Source organism: Arachis ipaensis, chromosome B4, assembly GCF_059453495.1.
Source record: "Arachis ipaensis isolate K30076 ecotype BB chromosome B4, ASM5945349v1, whole genome shotgun sequence".
In the NCBI taxonomy this organism is placed as follows: Eukaryota; Viridiplantae; Streptophyta; class Magnoliopsida; order Fabales; family Fabaceae; genus Arachis; species Arachis ipaensis.
In genome coordinates this window covers 66,317,481-66,334,616 of record NC_142439.1, presented here as the reverse complement: position 1 = coordinate 66,334,616, position 17,136 = coordinate 66,317,481, and the positions used below count along the sequence as shown (strand labels likewise).

General features: G+C 39.3%; 2 non-coding genes across 2 annotated transcripts; one reads left to right on the top strand and one right to left on the bottom strand.

Moving 5' to 3' along the window:
- Window positions 1-481: 481 nt before the first annotated feature.
- Window positions 482-585, bottom strand: LOC148567752 (small nucleolar RNA R71). The gene has a single exon (XR_015882965.1). It is a non-coding gene; the product is annotated as a small nucleolar RNA R71 (small nucleolar RNA).
- A 16,443-nt stretch (window positions 586-17,028) lies between these two features.
- LOC148567751 (small nucleolar RNA R71) lies at window positions 17,029-17,136 on the top strand. The gene has a single exon (XR_015882210.1). It is a non-coding gene; the product is annotated as a small nucleolar RNA R71 (small nucleolar RNA).

Here is a 17,136-nt window from a genome sequence, read left to right as displayed (position 1 = left end):
GGAAGAAGAGGAATTCTTTGAAACAAACATGGAAGACAACATGGAAAACCATCATGAAGAAGAGGATCACAACCATGGGGGAGGAGGTAGAGCAAATCATGCTGGGGAAGATAGAAGAGTCTTGGGCTCTTACATCAATCCAAACCCAGGCAACTGTAGAAGTAGCATCCAAAAGCCAACAATCCATGCCAACAACTTTGAACTTAAACCACAGCTCATCACCCTTGTTCAGAACAACTGTTCGTTTGGAGGAGGTGTTCAAGAAGACCCCAATCAACATTTAACCACCTTCCTGAGAATATGTGACACAGTGAAGTCTAATGGTGTTCACCCTGATACCTATAGATTGCTCTTGTTTCCATTCTCACTTAGGGACAAAGCAGCCAAGTGGCTGGAATCTTTCCCAAGGGAAAGCTTGACAACTTGGGAAGACGTGGTGAACAAATTCTTAGCAAGATTTTACCCTCCTCAACGAATCAATAGGCTGAGAGCTGAGGTCCAAACTTTCAAGCAACAAGATGGTGAGACTCTATATGAAGCATGGGAGAGGTTTAAAGACTTAACAAGGAGGTGTCCACCTGACATGTTCAACGAATGGGTGCAGCTGCACTTTTTCTATGAAGGGCTCTCTTATGAGTCAAAGAAGGCCGTAGACCATTCATCTGGAGGATCTTTGAACAAGAAGAAGACCATTGAGGAAGCCATAGATGTTATTGAAATAGTAGCAGAGAACAACTACTTCTATGCTTCCAAAAGAGGAAACACAAGAGGAGTAATGGAGCTAAACAATGTAGATGCTCTGTTGGCCCAAAACAAGCTCATTACCCAGTAGCTGGCTGACCTCACCAAGAAGATGGAGATGAACCAATTAGCAGCAATCTCCACTTCATCAACAACACAAGAAGGAGTGCATGAAGAAGCAGAGGGTAGTCAGGAGCAAGCCAACTACATTGGGAATTCACCAAGGAAAAACTATGATCCATACTCCAAGACCTATAACCCTGGATGGAGAAACCACCCAAACTTTGGCTGGGGAAGTGAGCAAGATCAAAACCAAGACCAGAGACGTTACAACTCCAACAACAATACTGCTCACCAGCAATTCACACAGAGGACATCTCAATACCCCCACAACAACACTTCTCCACACGCTTATCAAAACCAAAACAGCACATCTGCTCCGAATCACCCATCAATTGATGACAAGCTCTCTAAGATTGAAGCCTTACTTGAAGGAATATGCCAAGAGATTCAAGAAAATAAGGTGTTCAAAGAGGAGGTGCGAGCCAATATTAAGAACTAGGGAGAGACCATTAGGAAGCTGGAATTCCAGGTGGGATATTTAGCTGAGAAGATTTCCAAACCTAGTGATAGCTTCCCAAGTGACACGGAGAAAAACCCCAAAGGAGAAGCAAAGAAAGTAAGATGGGAAGATTGCAAAATGGTCACTGCGAGCGATCAAGAGACTGAAAACAAGCAAAACAGACTTTGCAAACAACCTGAAGACAACTCAACGAAGGAGGAGGATAGAGATCACCAAGAACCAGAAATCTCACAACAAGAGTTGCTGAAGCTCTATGCTCCCTTCCCTTAACTGCTCAATGGTGCTGTGGGAAAGAGAATATACTCAAGGTTCCTAGACTTGTTTGCATCTCTGCATGTAAACATACCATTCATCAAAGCAATTCAACAAATGCCTGCATTCATCAAGTATATGAAGGAACTTCTTCCCAGGAAAAGCTCACTCAAAGGAGGCCAGACTATAGTGATGAACAAGGAATGTAGTGCCCTTATTCAACCTGAGTTGCCTACAAAAAGAAGAGACCTAGGGAGTTTTCACATCCCTTGTGCCATAGGTGAAACTATGTTCGATAGAGCACTATGTGATTTGGGGGCCAGCATCAACTTACTGCCTTTATCCTTGGTGAAGAGGCTGCAGATCAATGAGATAATGCCCACAGATGTAATCATCAGACTGGCTGACAAAACTCAAAAGCAAGCAATAGGAGTGGTGGAAAATGTGTTGCTAAAGGTTGGGAAATACTTTCTCCCAACAGAATTTGTCATTCTGGACATGGAAGAGAGTCACACTCACCCAATCATATTGGGAAGACCATTCCTAGCTACGGCCAGAGCACTTATCGATGTAGAGAAAGGGGAGCTAATATTGAGAATCCATGATGAACGACTCAGCTTCAATGTTTTCAAACTCTCACAAGAAACAGATCAAAAGGACAAAGAACTAAGCACAAATTATAAAGAGACACTGAAGGAGGAGACAAGCACTGAAGCACATCCAGTTTATTCTGAGATCCCCTTAATTGATAAACAAGGAAAACAGCAATTGCCACAGCTCAAGGAAAAGTTGGAGGAACCTAAACCTCTGGAGGCAAGCGAAGACAACATCACAACTCCTTTAGAAAAAGAGGTCACCAAGGGGAAGGCAACCTCAAAAGAAACAAAAAAGAAGGTACCAAGAAGGTGGAGGAACAAGAAGATCCCTACGGAAGACTTCTCTCCAGGGGATAGAGTTGTCTCAGCTTACTTCCCAGATATTCCTCCTAATCTCCCTACTGTACCATCTCAGTTACCCAAGGTCTTCACTATCAACAGAGTTCTTTCCTTGGAATATGTGGAGATCATTGATCCAACCAATGGATATAAGTCCACAGCAAGAGGGGAGAACTTTAAGCACTACCAACCACCCTAATTAAGGACTCGTCGGGCTAGCGACGATAAAAGAGCGCTCTGTTGGGAGGCAACCCAACCTCAGGTAGTTTCACTTTCATCTTTATTTCAATAAAAAAAATCACAAGTCGTTTCTCCTGTATTGTAAGGAGCTAAGTTTGGTGTTCCACACCAGAACAATCCAGGAGTGATGGTGAAATTCTAAGTTTGGTGTTCCACCAAAGGACATTGGTTAGAATTACACTCCACTCCATAAGAACATTGCTAGCTCCATCCAATCAAGAGAAACCACTTAGAGGTGGTTAGACTATAGGTTATCATTGCTTTGTTGACAACAAGAGATGGGGTTTTCTGCATATGTGCAATGTTTGGACTGGGCAAGGAACTAAGTTTGGTGTTCACACACCAAATTGAGTTCAAAAAGCACCAGCATACATGCAAGCTAACTATGTCTCAAGTGCTTTGGGAACAAGCAACTTCCAGTAACCTTGCAGGAACCTTATGAGGAAATGGTGCACCTCCACCCAAAGAAGCTAGGCAGCAAAAACTAGGATGATGACAAAGAGAGAGGGCAACCAGAAATCATCACCCAAAGGTTGTATTGTTACTTAATTCCATTGTACTCAGAATTGTTGAAAGTTGGAAGTCCGAATGCACTTTTGATTTGTAGTTACTCGAAGTTGAACCCTTTTTAAATTCTATCTTTTAAGTTCTGAATAGGTCTATGTGTGCTAGACTTTATATCACTGCATCCTCCTTAACTTACTTTTATGCTTGTCCCTTCTTAATCAGATGAAGAAGAGAATGTTTATGTTTTTTTTTTAAAAGACCAGAGTAGAGTTCATAATGTGGAAGTGCATTCATGAATCTTTGGGGTAGTCATAAGTTAGCTAAGTTGGTTCAACCATAAGGCTAGGAGGATAACTATCTGGCCTGAATACTTTGCTTTGAATATACTCATGAGACTAGGTATATGACAAGATCCTAATAAGAGAAAAAGAAAAGAAGAATGAAAGTGGAAAAACAAAAGAAAAAGAGTAAGCAATAAGGCTAGGCACCAATGGTTTGGACCTTGAGACAAGTGTCTGTGGTGCTCCTGTGTGAGAGATCTACTTGGATGAATAAGCTCTCAGGGGTGCTTTATCACCTGGTAACTTGGGTTAACTAACCCGGGATTATCAGCTGAAAGTCCATTATCAAGAGTAACCCTCACCACAGAGCATTTAGTAACCCAAAGAGGTGCTGGACACCAAGGTCTCAAGAAAGAAAATAAATGAACTATATGCCTGTGGTGTGTATGTATGGGGGAGAGACTTGAGGGAGTAAGTCCTTAGGGGTGCTTTAACACCTAGCACCTTGAACCAACTGGTTCGGGAGTGTTGGCTGAAAGTTTATCTTAAAGAGTTTCCCCTTTACAGAGCACTTAGCCTAAATAACACAAATAACCCTTGAAATAACAATAAAAGGATCAATGAATAAAAGTCTCATGGGATATAAACAAAGTAAGTGTTTAGGGACATGATAAAAGTCTGAAAGCCAGTAATGGAATGAACCTAAGTTGCTATGCATGAAACCACCATAAAATCAGTGATATGACTTCCACAAGAATGACTCATTGCTCTTGGCATGCCATTCATCATTCTCTTGTTCCAGTACTTGCTTAGGGACAAGCAAGCTTTAAGTTTGGTGTTGTGATGGCAGGGCATCTTGGCCAGTTTCACTGACCTTTTCTTTACTGTTTTTAGGTTAGTTTCATGCATTTCCTTAGGAAATAAGCCAGTTTTGGGTAGATATTCACTTACACCTTGATTCAAGCATACATTGTGCATTTTACATTATTTCATGAGGATTTTGCATAAGTTTAGTAACAAATTGTATGTTGCATTGCCCATGACTTGGACTAGAACTTTGATGCACTCTATTGCTTGATTTCAGGACCAAAGGAAGCAAGGAAAGGGAGGTAACTTGCAAGGATAATGAGAAAATTGATTGCCAATAACACTCTCAAAGCCATCATTGCCCACGTTAAGAGTTACGTTAACTAAGTTAACGTGAACTCTAACATGGAGAAGGGAAGTTGAGCCAACATTAGTGACACTTAACATTGTCACTAACGTTGGCAAACACTCATGAGTGGCCACGTTAGAGCCCACGTTAACCTAGTTAACATGGCCTCTAACGTTAAAGGGGGAAGAGAAGCCAACGTTTGTGACATTCAACATTGTCACTAACGTTGGCCTAAGGATGCAACACACCACGTTAAGGGAGCTAACGTAAGAGGTGAGAGTTGTCGACAACGTTAGTGACACTCAACATAGTCACTAATGTTGGAAGCAACCACACAACTCCCCAAGAGCCACGTTAACTTCCACGTTAACTTAGTTAACGTGGAAGCTAACGATGAGGAATGAATGATGAGCCAATGTTAGTGACACTCAACATTGTCACTAACGTTGGGATGGCTAAGAATGGCCACGTTAGAAGCCACGTTAACCTAGTTAACGTGGACTCTAACGTGAGACATAGGGGCACCTTGGAACGTTAGTGACAATGTTGAATGTCACTAACGTTCTCGAAGGTTGGCAAGGCCACGTTAGAAGCCACGTTAACCTAGTTAACGTGGGCTCTAACGTGAGGCAAAGGGGTACATTGGAACGTTAGTGAAAATGTTAAGTGCCACTAACATTCTCGAACTTATACTTTCACTAAATGTTAACACCCCTAACGCCCTAAGCAAAAGTCTCTGCCCACTTAGCACTTTCTCTCTGCAAGTAAAGCCAAGCCCAAATGAAGAAAAGAACTGCTTCAAACTCAAGATCCAAAGGCCCAAGACTTGAAGAGCAAACTAGAAGCTGAGAAGAGTAGTATATATAGGAGTAGCTTTGAATTGTAAAAGGGAGTTCTGGAGGCTGGAAAAAGAGAACTACTCTCTGTATTTTACCTTCTCTGCATTTTCTAGTTTTATGATGTATTCTCCATCTTTGTTTTCATTTTCAAGAGCTATGAACAACTAAACCCCTTTCATTGGGTTAGGGAGCTCTGTTGTAATTTGATGGATCAATACTAGTTTTTATTATTCTTCTTCTATCTTTTCTCTTGATTTTACTTGAAAGCTTTCGATCTTCATCCAATTGAGTAGTTATCTTGGAAGAGAAGCTATTCAAACTTGGATCTCTTTTAAACCTTGAAAGAGGAATGAAGAGATCAAGCTAGAAATGCTTTCTCATGCTGGACCAAATTGGGTTTGGATGGGTATGTGACTATAACCCTCTCAATACTTGATTTGGGAAATGCATGTGGTATAATCAGTGACCATACTTCATCTCTTCTCATGAGCAATTGACCAAGGAATTGGCTATTGATCAAGATTTGAGAGATTGAATTGCAAGAAATTGTAATTCAATCACTTAAGATTGCCAACGAGATCAATGAGTGCATTGATTGAGGAAGAGATGAAAATGAATTTGATCCGGAGAATTGCAACATCTCCTAAGCCCAATGAACTCCCCATTTCTGATCTTACCCATTCTCTTTAATTTCTGCCATTTACTTTTATGAGCAAATCCCCCATTTCCATTTACAATTCTGCAATTTATTTTCAGTCATTTACTTCCAGTCCTTTAATTCTAGCATTTACTTTTCTGTTATTTACATTCTCGCCATTTTATTTTCTGCAACTCTCAACCCAAATTCTGGATTCGCTCAACTAGAACATTCTTCTAATTAAAGTTGCTTGATCAATCAATCCCTGTGGGATTCGACCTCACTCTATTGTGAGTTTTTACTTGACGACAAATTCGGTACACTTGCCGAAGGGAGATTTGTTGAGAGACAAGTTTTCCGTGCATCAGTACCTCAAAGATTCCCAGCCTCTCCATTACAGAGAGAGGCATGAGGTTTTATGCTTGACCCTAGGTCACACAGAGGCTTCTCAAAGGTCATGGTACCTATGGGGCATGGAATTAAGAAGCGTTCAGGATCCGGCTTCTTCTGAGGTAACTTCTGCTGAACTAAGGCATTGAGTTCCTTGGTTAGCACTTGAGGTTCTTCCTCTAAAGTCCCTGTTCCAAATAACTTGGCATTTAGCTTCATCAGAATTCCTAGGTACCGAACAACTTGCTCCTCCCTAGTTTTCCTTCCTCATCAGAGGAGGAGTGATCCTCATAATCCATGAATTGCAACAAGGCATTCAAGGGAACTTCTATAGTCTCCTCTTGAACCATAGTTGCCTTCAATTCTTCAATAGAGAAGCCTTTAGTGGGCATGGAACGCCCAGCTACCCATATTGTGGTGTTCAACGCCAAGACTTGTGTCTCCTTACTGGTGTTCAACGCCAGCTTTTGTGCAACTTTGGGAGTTGAACGCCCAGTAAGGCCTTCCTTACTGGCATTCAATGCCAATGATGGTTCATCATTGAGCGTTGAACGCCCAGTAAAGACTTCCTTATTGTTGTTCAATGCCAGGAATGGCTCATCCTTGGGCGTTGAATTCCCAGTAAGGACTTCCTTATTGGCGTTCAATGCCAGAGTATCTGTAACGACCTAATTTTCAATATGTCTAGATCATACTGGAAACTGAGCGCTACCAATTTGTTTTCCTAATTATTATCTATTATTTATCATATGAGCCTGATTCGTTGTTAAACACGTAGTTAATTTGCGTGGTGTATTTTTTTTTTTTTTGAAAACATTTGGATTAATAGACAGAATCATTTATAATCAATTCACAAGTAATAACAGATAAAACAGTTATAAACAACCACACAAAAATACATCACAAGTAGTTGACAACATTCGATGAAAGCCTTTATTAGCATATAGACTGTTAGTTAGAACACCCCTAGATATAGCTAAATAATATCTATATACATATATATACATACAACATCTCAGGTCCTGACCTGTTCAAGAGATCCCTAAGCTGGCGCCCAGGCTAGCCTAGACTCTATACTCACCTAGTCCCTCTAAACTACTAAAGCGAGGGAAAGTACATTCTAAGTCTTCAAAAATCAAGTCAGGTGGAACATCAGCAAAAGGTAGAACATCATCTACTACTCCTTTGCACGATCAGACATTGCCATATAACGTGTCTCTGGTACCTCATCAAGTAGCCACACAACAGGAGTCTCGTACACATGATTTAAGTTAAAGTTCAAAAACAAACAGGGTGTAGGCATTGGCTAGTCTCACAGTATATACATATATAAACAGGGAACGATATTCACCCTAGACTCAGAAGACTATCTAGAGCAGAATCCTCTTTGTAGAACCATCATCAACGAGCTACTGTAAGGTACTCTTACTTCCATCTGAAGGGGGACGGGAGAGAGAAGGGGTAAGAACTGGGGAGTTCTTAGTAGGGTCGGGGTTATTAGTTAAGTTCATTAATTCCGTGTTGTTTAGCAGATAAATAGCAGAATACTGAGAAGCAGTAGATAGAAGAAACAGATAAATAGAGAAAATAGAAAGCAAAACACAAATAAAAGAATACAAGAAAACAAAACACAGACACAGAGAATAGAATGAAAACAAAGAAAGCATACATTCAAACAACAATCATAATAGAGGAAATGCGCAACCAAGTATGATGCATGTCTGTCCTATGCAGGCCATGAGCTCACGTGTCGGTTTACACCCTGCAACCCGACATTACCCAGGAACTAGTCCTAGATATGGCTTTATTTCTGTAGGTGAACTTCGGCCTACAGAAACAGCACTCCTGTAAGTGAACTTCGGCTTACAGGAATAGTCTAAACACAACACAACAACTTTCTGTAGGTGAACTTCGGCCTACAGAAATAACACCTCTGTAAGTGAACTTCGGCTTACAGAAATGGTTTAATCACAACAACTTTCTGTAGGTGAACTTCGGCCTACAGAAATAGCACCCCTGTAAGTGAACTTCGGCTTACAGGTATCACAACTCTCTGTAGGTGAACTTCGGCCTACAGGAGCAACACCCTGATATACACAATTGATATTCACTGCAGGTGAACTTCGGCCTACAGGAATAACAACTTACTGTAGGTGAACTTGGGCCTACAGGACCTCTAGGGCCAATAGAAAAGCATCAGATGAACATATAATAGAATATCATGCCACAAGGCTTAACTCTTTATTTTTATACTCTTCTCCTCTATTCTCTTTGTTATATTACTCTTTTCTCATTATCATCATTCAATATCATTCCCATTATTCATCATCACTTTCACATTCTTATGCTATACTTCTTTCTTTCTCTGTTTAATCATACTATACAAAGTTTACAGCTTTTCCTTTTACAACATCTTAACTCAAACCATTTCTCTTTATCAGATTACTCTTTTCTCTGTATCCTTTTATTCTACTCTAGTTACTCTTTTCTCTATATCTCTTTACTTTTCTCTGGTTACTCTGTTCTTTGTGTTTCTTTACTCTGCTCTAATTTCTCTGTTTAACGTATGTATTTAAAGCTTATGTAAATTTCGGTATGAATAGTTAGCATGTCCCAAGTATAGGTTCATTAAGTCTATACTGAAACAATTTAACTTTTTATATAATACCTAACCCTAGTCGTAACTCAAGTACTAACTAAGTTGCCCTAGTTCGTTCACTAATCTCTGTCTGTTTTTCTGTCATTAAAACATTACAGAATTTTTCTTTGAATTTTATCTTTTCTTCAACTTTTTATGTTTTATTTATCTTTACCTCACTAATATGTTCTTACCACTCCCTAAGTGTTTTATGAAGGTAATTATGAGATTCTGTGCTTAAAGTTGTCTTTCTAAAGCTTTTACAGAAAACTACCTTTTTCGCATTATTTTATTATTTTTAATTAAATATTATTATTTAATATTTTATTATTTTTTATTATTTTATCATTAAATTTTCGAAAATTAACTTACTTTTACTTTTAACCTTTAAAATTCACTTTTTACCACCCGTAACTTTTAATATTTTTACTTTTACTACCCTAACTTTTGGAAATTACAAAATAACCCCCCAAACACCAAAATATTTACTTCCTTGACCTTTTATGGATAAAAAAGGTGTTCTTCATTGTTCTTCACCACACTCAAAGTGTTCTTCGTGTTCTTCGTAAATTCTTCAGATTCTTTCTTTGTTTTTACTCGTTTTTCAGTCTTTTCAGCAACCGATTTTTACCATAATTCAAAATAAATTTCCAGCAACTAAAACCCCATCTTTTCTACATTATTTTAACACAAATTGAACCCCAATTTAAGGTTTAGGGTTCGTTTTTCCAGCAGCCATGAAGAACACAAATTCAAAGTTGAATATCATCAAATTTCATCAAATTTTCACCAAAATTTCAACAAGAATCACTCATATAAACAATCAATTTCAAGCATAACCAAACCATATCATAATCATACAATTCAAACACAATCAATCAAGATTAATTGTACCAAACCCTACCTGGTTTTGCTGCTCCTAATTCGGTTAAACTTTCAGGTGGTCCTTAAGCACTTTTTCCTCCTAAATCACATCAAGAACAACTTTAAATCCAAAAACTCTCAACTGACCAAATCTCACTCAGTATGTTAGGAAGAGATATCTCACCTTAGACTTGCTGGAAATTCACGTTTCTTGGCCCTCAATTCAAGTTAAGCATGATTCCTAAGGAAGAACATCAAGAAAACACATGTTTTGCATGGTTTTCCTTGAAAACCGAATTGAAATGGGAGGGAGACAGCCATCTCATCTTATTTCCATCCTTGATAGGTTATATGGTTATGTAGAGGAAGAAGAGAGGATCATTTTGGTAAAATCGGAGTTTTGATTTGAGTTTTAGTTCAGAAGAAATCAAGCTTTGAAGATTAAGTGTTCATGAAAGTTTCTCTCTTTTCTCTCATGTTATTTTTGGCCAAAATGATGAAATGAGACAGCCTTGGAGGTCTTGGGGGTGTAGGGTGAGTTGTGATTGGTTGGCTTGGAGGTGGGTTAAAATAATATTAAAATATCTCAGGTGTATAACTACTAAAACTAGATGTATCGGAACGCTTGTAAAAACATCTCTAAAAATTATTTTCTGAGCTACTAGAATAAATGACACTAGTAACATATTTATTATGAGAATAAAACATGTATAATGAGGCCTTAGCATTGCTAAATTCATCAGAGAGTGCTGGTGCTAAGCTGCACCAGTAAACCGTAAACCCGGTTAAACCGATTTTCTGTTTTTAACAAAAATAGACCAGGTAACCTTATAATGTTATTCAAGCATTTTATAATACTAATATAATGATAATATTATACTATTATCTCTCTCCTCTCATGAATCGAGTCTGGTTCGTCAAACAGAGACTATTTACGAAAATCAGAATCAAAACTGCCAACCGATACGGTTCAAAAACTAGGTTCTTCGCGATTGCATTATCGAGCTTGCCTCAAAGGAGGTTCTAGCTTAAGGATGACATAATGATAATGAGGATTGAGATACTTGATGATATAGCAGAGGTGTTCCCTTTACTGATCTTCCAGAGAAATCCGTACTTTCAGAAAAGATCTCATGTACTCGAAAATCAGGGTTGTTACAGTATCCCCTTTAGATTTGGCCTCAGCTTCTACAGTGATGGCCTTGTACTCATCTTTTGGATTTACTTTAGTGTTACTCGAGAGAGTGTTAGGAGGGCTCTCAGGGATTTTCTTACTCAGCTGACTGGTGCACGAAATTGTGATCACACTTTTCATAACTCCGGTACAACTAACCAGCAAGTGCACTGGGTCGTCCAAGTAATAAAACCTTACGCGAGTAAGGGTCGATCCCATAGAGATTGCCGGCTTGAAGCAAGATATGGTCATCTTGTAAATCTTAGTCAGGAGGATTCAATTGGTTATGAGTTTTGATAATTGAAAGATAAATAAAACGTAAATTAAAATAAAGATACTTATGTAATTCATTGGTGGAAATTTCAGATAAGCATTTGGAGATGCTTTGTTGCTTCTGAACCTCTGCTTTCCTATTATCTTCATCCAATCATGCATGCTCCCTTCCATGGCAAGCTGTATGTTGGTGGATCACCGTTGTCAATGGCAACAATCCATTCTCTCAGTGAAAATGGTCCAGGTACGGTTTCTGTACGGCTAATCAACTATCGGATCTTTCGTCTCGGATGAAAAATACCAGGCACAGCTACCGTACGGCTAATCATCTGTCGGTTCTCACTTGTGTCGGAATAGGATCTCTCTATCCTTTTGCACACTGTCATTGCGCCCAGCATTCGTGAGTTTAAAGCTCGTCACAGTCATCCCGTCCCAGATCCTACTCGGAATACCACAGACAAGGTTTAGACTTTCCAAATCTCAGGAATGCTACCAATTGGTTCTAGCCTCTACCACGAAGGTTCTAATCTCACGGATTCGAATGCTCTGTTGTCAGGAGAGGCAAGTCAAATCCATGGATCAGAGACCCAAGAGACTATACTCCGGCTGTTGTCCAATGACTACGTTGAACATCATGTAGACCGCTTGTGGTTGTCAGGCACGCGGATCTTGGCTAAGCGAGTAACGAAGATAGTGGGTGATTGTCACGGGTCACCCCATCATTTTGACTTAACTGAATTAAGTACAAGAGTATATCTTGGAGAAAAAGTAAGCGTGAATTGAAAGAGAAACAATAGTACTTGCATTAATTCATGAATAACAGCAGAGCTCCGCACCTTTATCTATGAGGTGTAGAAACTCCACCATAGAAAATACATAAGAGAAAAATGTCTTGGCATGGCCATGTTGCCAGCCTCCAAATGTGAAAAATGGTGTAATCCTCAAATACAATAGTAAAAAGTGCTATTTATACTAAACTAGTTACTAAGGATTACAGAAAATAAGTAACTAAGTGCAGATAGTGCAGAAATCCACTTCTGGGACCCCCTTGGTGTGTGCTTGGGCTTTACATGTGAATAGGCCTTTTCTAGAGTTAAACACCAGCTTGGATGCCAGTTCGGGCGTTTAACTCCAGTTCTGGTACCAGTTCCGGCGTTTTACGCCAGAAAAGGGTCTTTGGCTGGTGTTTAAACGCCAGTTTGGGCCATCAAATCTCAGGCAAAGTATGGACTATTATACATTTTTGGAAAGCCCAAGATGTCTAATTTCCAACGAATTTGAGAGCGCACCAATTGGGCCTCTTTAGCTCCATAAAATCCACTTCGAGTGCAGAAGGGTCAGAATCTAACAGCATCTGTAGTCCTTTCTCAGCCTCTAAATCAGACTTTTGCTCAAGTCCCTCAATTTCAGCCAGAAAATATCTAAAATTACAGAAAAATACACAAACTCATAGTAAAGTCAAGAAATGTGATTTTTGCATAAAAACTAATAAAAATATAATAAAAAGTAACTAAAACATACTAAAAACTATATGAAAACAATGCCAAAAAGCGTATAAATTATCCTCTCATCACAACACCAAACTTAAATTGTTGCTTGTCCCTAAGCAGCTAAAAAAAATAGGATAAAAGAAGAGAAAATACAATAAATTTCAAAATATCAATGGAGCTTAGTTCCAATTAGATGAGCGGGACTAGTAGCTTTTTGCTTCTGAATAGTTTTGGCATCTCACTTTATCCTTTGAAGTTCAGAATGATTGGCATCCATAGGAACTCAGAATTCAGATAGTGTTATTGATTCTCCTAGTTTAGTATGTTGATTCTTGAACACAGCTACTTTATGAGTCTTGGTCGTGACCCTTAGCATTTTGTTTTCCAGTATTACCACCGGATACATAAATGCCACGGACACATAACAGCATTTTGGATCACGACTTTTACCACTCATTCTCAAGCTTTTCACTTGGACCTTCATGACACAAGCACATGGTTAGGGACAACTTGATTTAGCCGCTTAGGCCAGGATTTTATTCCTTTGGGCCCTCCTATCCATTAATGCTCAAAGACTTGGATCCTTTTTACCCTTGCCTTTTAGTTTAAAGGGTTATTGGCTTTTTTCTTTAGCCTTTTGGTTTAAAGAGCTATTGGTTTTTTCTGCTTGCTTTTTCTTTCTCTTTCTTTTTCTTTATTTTTCGCCATTTTTTTTTGCAAACTTTGTGTTTTTCACTACTTTTTCTTACTTCAAGAATCAATTTTATGATTTTTCAGATTATCAATAACATTGCTCTATTTTCATTATTCTTTCAAGAGCCAACCATTTTAACATTCATAAACTCCACTATAAAAAATATGTACTGTTCAAGCATTCATTCAGAAAACAAAAAGTATTGCCACCACATCAAAATAATTAAAATATTTTCAAGATAGAATTCAAAATTCATGTACTTCTTTTTCTTTTTCAGAAAACATTTTCATTTAAGAAAGGTGAAAGATTCATGGAACATTCATAGGTTTAAGTCATAGACACTAAACACTAATGATCATGTAATGAAGACACAAACATAGTCAAAACATAAAGAATAAAAACCAAAAATAGAAAAAAAAATAAATAAGGAGATTAAAGAACGGGTCCACCTTAGTGATGGTGGCTTATTCTTCCTCTTGAAGAACCAATGGAGTTCTTGAGCTCATCTATGTCTCTTCCTTGCCTTTATTGCTCCTCTCTCATGGCCTTTGGTCTTCTCTGATTTCATGGAGGATGATGGAGTGCTCTTGGTGCTCTAGTCTCAGTTGCTCCATGTTGGAACTCAATTCTCTTAAAGAGGTGTTGAGTTGCTGCCAATAGTTGTGTGGAGAGAAATGCATCCCTTGAGGCATCTCAGGGATTTCTTGATGAGGGACTTCCTCATGCTCTTGTTGAGGTCCATGAGCGGGCTCTCTTGTTTGCTCCATCCTCTTTCTAGTGATAGGCTTTTGAGATGAATCTCTCAATCTCCCATGACTCGGAGTTGGAAGCAACTGCCTTCCCTTTCCTCTTTCTAGATGTTTCTCTGGCTTTAAGTGCCATTAATGGTTATGGAAAAATAAAAAGCAGAGCTTTTTTCCACACTAAACTTAAAAGGTTTGCTCGTCCTCGAGCAAAAGAATAAAGAAAGGAGTAGAGGAAGAAGAGATGGAGGAGATGGAGGTGTGTGAATGGTTCAGCCAAGGGGGTTTTAGGTGGTTATGATGTGTGAAAATGAAAGAGTGATGAGGGACTTATATAGGAGTGGAGTGGAGAGGGATTTCTTGTAATAGGGGTTGGGTTTGAGGAAGAGTGTTATGGAAAGGTGTTAAAAGGAGAGAAAAAGAGTTGGGGTAGGTGGAGATCCTATGGGGTCCACAGATCCTGAGGTGTCAAGGAATTCTGGTCCCTGCACCTTTCTAGCGTTTAAACGCCCCTGGACAGCCTTTGGAATTTAAACGCCATTCTGCTGCCTTTCCTGGCGTTAAACGCCAGGCTGATGCCCCTTTCTGGTGTTTAACGCCAGCCAGACACCCTTTTCTGGTGTTAAACGCCAGTCTGTCTGCCAATTCTGGCGTTTAATGCCCAGAATACTGCCAGACTGGGCGTTAAATGCCCATTCAGCTATCCTTACTGGCATTTAAACACCAGTAAGCCTGTCCTCCAGGGTGTGCTGTTTTTGATGCTGTTTTTTATTCCACTTTTAATTCTGCAGCTATTTTTGTGACTCCACATGATCATCAACCTAAGGAAAACATAAACTAACAATGGAAAATGAAATGAAAAAGTAATTAACATAGATAAATAAGATTGGGTTGCCTTCCAATAAGCGCTTCTTTAATGTCAATAGCTTGACAGTAAGCTCTTACAGAGCTTCACAGATACTCAGAGTATGATTGTGGCCTCCCAACACCAAACTTAGAGTTTAAATGTGGGGGCTCTTCTTGGCTCTGTATGGAGAGAATTGGATGAAACTTTTCATGCTTCTTCTCCATGTTTACAGAAGAAAATCCTTGAGCCTTAAACATAAGGTAGTCCTCATTTAATTGAAGGATTAACTCTCTTCTGTCCACATCAATCACAGCCCTTGCTGTGGCTAGGAAAGGTCTTCCAAGGATGATATATTCATCCTCATCCTTCCCAGTGTCTAAGATTATGAAGTCAGTAGGGATGTAAAAGCCTTCAACCTTCACTAAGACATCCTCTACAAGTCCATAAGCTTGTTTCGTTGATTTGTCTGCCATCTCTAGTGAGATTCTTGCAGCTTGTACCTCAAAGATCCCTAGTTTCTCCATTACAGACAGTGGCATAAGGTTTATACCTGACCCTAGGTCACATAGAGCCTTCTCAAAGGTCATGGTGCCTATGGTACAAGGTATTAAGAACCTTCCGGGATCCAGTTTCTTCTGAGGTGATTTCTGCTGAACCAAGGCATTCAGTTCATTGATGAGCAATAGAGGTTCATCCTCCCAAGTCTCATTACCAAATAACTTGGCATTCAGCTTCATGATTGCTCCTAGATACCGAGCAACTTGCTCTTCAACAAGATCTTCATCCTCATCAGAGGAAGAATCTTCATCAGAGCTCATGAACTACAGTATTAAGTTCCATGGAATCTCTATGGTCTCTATATGAGCCTCAGATTCCTTTGGTTCCTCAATCAGGAACTCTTTATTGGTCGGTGGACGTCCAGCAAGGTCTTCCTCACTGAAAATCACTACCTTTTTACTTTCTCTAGGTTCAGCCACTTTGGATATAGTTATGGCCTTGCACTCTCTTTTGGGATTCTTTTCTGTATTGCTTGGGAGAGTACTATGAGAGATTTTAGTAACTCTTTTACTCAGCTGACCCACTTGTGCCTCCAAATTTATGATGGAGGACCTTGTTTCAGTCATGAAACTGAGAGTGGTCTTAGATAGATCAGAGACTATGGTTGCTAAGTCAGAGAGGCTCTGCCTAGAATTCTCTGTCTGTTGCTGAGATAATGATAGAAAAGATTTGCTATTGCCAAACCGAATTTTCCCACCATTATTATTATTGAAGCCTTGTTGAGGCTTCTATTGATCCTTCCATGAGAAATTTGGATGATTTTTCCATGAAGGATTATAGGTGTTTCCATAGGATTCTTCCATGTAATTCACCTCTTCCATTGCAGGATTCTCAGGGTCATAAGCTTCTCCTTTAGAGGAGGCTTCTTTAGTACTGTCGGATGCAACTTGCATTTAGTCAGATTCTGAGAAATCATATTGACTTGCTGAGTCAATATTTTATTCTAAGCCAATATGGCATTCAGAGTATCAATCTCAAGAACTCCTTTCTTCTAAGTCGTCCCATTATTCACAGGATTTCTTTCAGAAATATACATGAACTGGTTTTTTGCAACCATTTCAATGAGTTCTTGGGCTTCTGTAGGTGTTTTCTTCAGATGAAGAGATCCACCAGTAGAGTGGTCCAATGACATCTTGGACAATTCAGACAGACAATAATAGAATATACCTAAGATGCTCCATTCTGAAAGCATGTCAGAAGGACACCTTCTGATCAATTGCTTGTATCTTTCCCAAGCTTCATAGAGGGATTCACCTTCCTTCTGTCTGAAGGTTTGGACTTCCACTCTAAGCTT